At 36.8% G+C, this 3,439-nt stretch overlaps 1 protein-coding gene across 2 annotated transcripts in view; it reads right to left on the reverse strand.

The window, feature by feature from the left end:
- The window catches only part of LOC106473125 (octopamine receptor beta-2R-like), a 43,093-nt gene that overhangs the window by 10,179 nt on the left and 29,475 nt on the right, over positions 1-3,439 (reverse strand). The window contains exon 2 of one of the 2 annotated variants that reach the window (XM_022401620.1): positions 516-862. The exons of the other annotated variant lie outside the window; for it this stretch is intronic. The gene's annotated coding sequence lies outside the window, so the exon portion shown is untranslated. Of the gene's footprint in view, positions 1-515; positions 863-3,439 lie in introns of those variants that run through there. 2 annotated transcript variants of the gene reach the window in all.

The following is a 3,439-nucleotide window of genomic DNA, read 5'->3' on the forward strand; positions in this document are numbered from 1 at the left end:
TGGTTCTGATAATGGAATATTCAAACAATACGAACATCATTACTAGTTCTAACAGGGTGTTGGCGTGCCAGCTAAACGATAGCAGACGACGTTTTAGGCATTTTTGAACGTCGTTATTTAAATCTAGTTCTGGCTGACTTTCGGAGCTGCCACAGTAAGCAGAGAAGATAATCTAAAAACTCATCTTTATTTACAAGAAACCATTTTGGAAGAAGCTATAATTTTTCAAAAGTTACCGTGTGGCGACAACTTAAAAAACCTACATAAATTTGAACATAACAATTAAAAACATCTTACGATCTTGAACGTTTGCTATTCCGCTAGAAGAAGCAAAATAAACAGAAGTTAAGTACATTTTCGAGCCATTCTCTGTGGTTATGATTTTAGTAAAATTTATTTTTAACACTTATTTTTTATAAGAAAATTTATCTCGCCACTAGGAGGCGGTAAGGTTAAGGAACATGTAAAAAAAAACAAACTCTAAACTAGCAATTATTGGCGTATACAAACGTGCCGCTACATTTATTTAGTGCTTACTGAAATTATCCAAACAAATTACTTAAGATCAATTAGCTATTAAGAATGGCTATAGTAGAGAAACTGAGGAACGTAACCATAATCAGATATAGTTGTTTCAAGACAAAGGTATTAGGCTTATCTTATGACTGATTATAATCAAGATTCGTCAGCAAAAGGCATTCATACCATAACATTTTTTATTCTAAAAAATCGCTTATATAAATAGCGTGTTGTCTGTTCTAGCGGGTCTGGTGAGCTCTGGTATTGAGCAAAACGCGTCGTCGGCAAAGAATATGGCGGACATCAAATGGTTGAAATACACCCTCTTTTTTTTTGAAAAACCCTAAAGAGACGAATAAAGAATGTAGTGTTAGAAAATACAATAAGTCATATACTGTTGTATTACGATAAATATGATTGATTATACTCGTTACAATCAAGCTTTCCAAGCTTGTCATACACACAACAACGATTATTGAACTGAATATCAATCACCATGAAGAACTCTGGCTAAAGAGCAAAAAAACGTGTTTAATATAACTTTGTGTAAATGTCAAAAAACTGTATACATTTCGTCCTTATTAATTGGTCGGATATATGCACGAGGAGAAAAATAAATATATGTTTTAATTTTCTCAGCAAGTTCCTATGTAGACTTTAAACTTAACTGTATAAATTAACCAACCTCAGTTTACAAACAAATATTTAGTACTTTACAAGTCATATAGGATACATGTCCGAATCAGACCCTTAGGTTCATGTCACTAATTTTAACTTGTTTGTAGTTCAGCACAAATCTACAGAATGAGCTATCTGTGCTGTGCCCACCACGGGTATCGAAACCCGGTTTTTAGTGTTATAAGCCTTCAGACGTACTGCTGTGCCACTAGGGGGCCACTAATTTTGAATTACTGACTGGGGTAAGATGTCTAGTTAGCAGAAGCTACTGCCAGAAGAGCTTCGACCAGCTTTTAAACACATATGGAGATTGACTGTCACGCTTATAACGCACTTACTGCTGAGTGTTCGGAACATGTCCTGCAGCACCCAATCTGGCAGATTAATCGTCATCACAAGCTCGGCCCGGTTCAAAAGAAGTTAATACCAATAATTTCCACACAAAAAAACTGTTTTTACTTTTAAATTTGGTTAGTCATTCAAACGCTTACAACAAGTACACGTGATTAGGTTTGACGGAAGCATTATATGTTTACAGACGTTAGGAATAGAGGTCAAGAGCGTGCACTCTTTGTAGGCCTTATACATTCAGACGTTTGTAATTCAGTGAAAAAGACCTTTCAATGTTCCTTTGCTTAGTCTTCCTTACTAAATGCGTCCTCCGCTTGGTCAGCGGTAAACCTACAAACTTACAACACTGTGAGACTTTCCACTAAAAAAACAACAGCTACTTACAAGATGCGGTAACTCTTAGATCTCTGCTGATTGTTACTGGTAAATTCAAGGTTCGAGTCTGCGATATTCCGCTGAAGAAACGCAATATTTTCAGCAGTGGCAGTTAATCCAGCTATTCGATTAAAGGTAGTCGTGCCGGCGGCAGGTGCTATTGAATGGCTTCCTTCCTTCTGATCAGTAGTTCTAGATTAGGGATAACTATTACTCAACCTTAAAGGTCAATGACATGGCCGTCTAGCCGATATATCGCATAATGTGTCTGTTTTAAAACACAAAATCGTATTCAGTATGCGATGTAGAGCAATGTTTCATCATTCGAACCAGTTAGAACTAGTAATGATGTTCGTATTGTTTGAATATTCCATTACCAGAACCATTAGATTTTTTAATGTATGGCATTTAAAAATTGGCACCCTTTCATACTTCGCAATAGCTGTATGTAGAGGTAGTGGACTCTAGTGGCTGTTATTTACTTTAATTAAATTTTCTGAAAATATTCCACTTTCATCTAATAAAATGATTATATGTGCCAGTGAAAATCTTGGAGAAAGAACTTTATCACCTTTGAAATATGAAAAGTGCATTAAACAGGCATTCAGATCTTAAACACTCAAATGAAATAAGTTCTAAACAAAGACTTGCATGTTATTCGTCTACCAATAAGCTGAAAAAAAAATGTCCCCCAGTGGCACAGCGGTATGTCTGCGGATTTACAACACTAGAAACCGGGTTTCGATACCCGTGATGGGCAGAGCACAGATAGCCCATTGTGTAGCTTTGTGCATAAATTCAAACAAACAAGCTGAAAAAAAAACACATTTTAAAATCAGCTAAGTCTATCTTCAATCTATATAGGTCCGGCATGGCCAGGTAGTTTTGGCGCTCGACTCGCAATCTGTGGGTCGCGGGTTCGAATTTCCGTCACACCAAACATGCTCGCCCTTTCAGCCGCGGGGGCGTTATAATGTGACGGTCAATCCCACTGTTTGTTGGTAAAAGAGTAGCCCAAGAGTTGGCGGTGAGTGGTGATGACTAGCTACCTTCCCTCTAGTCTTACACTGCTAAATTAGGGAAGGCTAGCGCAGATAGTCCTCGTGTAGCTTTGCGCGAAATTAAAAAACAAACAAACAAACAATCTATATAAGAAGTGTTTTGCTTTCGTGGCTGACAAAAAAAAACAACAACAACTGAAACACACGAATAGAAAAAAAATTCTGTGCTGTTTATTTGGTTCATATTATCTCAGTTGTGTTAAACATGGAGAGTTTTTTGGTTTTTAATAATGAGGTAAATAAACCTGACGTGGTTTATTCTCCACTGGTAGCTATAGAATTTCTCTCTTAAACACAGAAATGTCCCAGTTTTGTCAGTGTGATAGTTAACTAACAAATAATCAACATGGGCGAAAAAACACCAGATAACGAAACCGCAATCTTCATATCGAAAGTCACTTTCTGCCATTTCAAAAAAGCTCTTCTGTGGATCATATACAGAAGATAACGAAACC

Source organism: Limulus polyphemus, unplaced genomic scaffold, assembly GCF_000517525.1.
Source record: "Limulus polyphemus unplaced genomic scaffold, Limulus_polyphemus-2.1.2 Scaffold5908, whole genome shotgun sequence".
Classification (NCBI taxonomy): domain Eukaryota; kingdom Metazoa; phylum Arthropoda; class Merostomata; order Xiphosura; family Limulidae; genus Limulus; species Limulus polyphemus.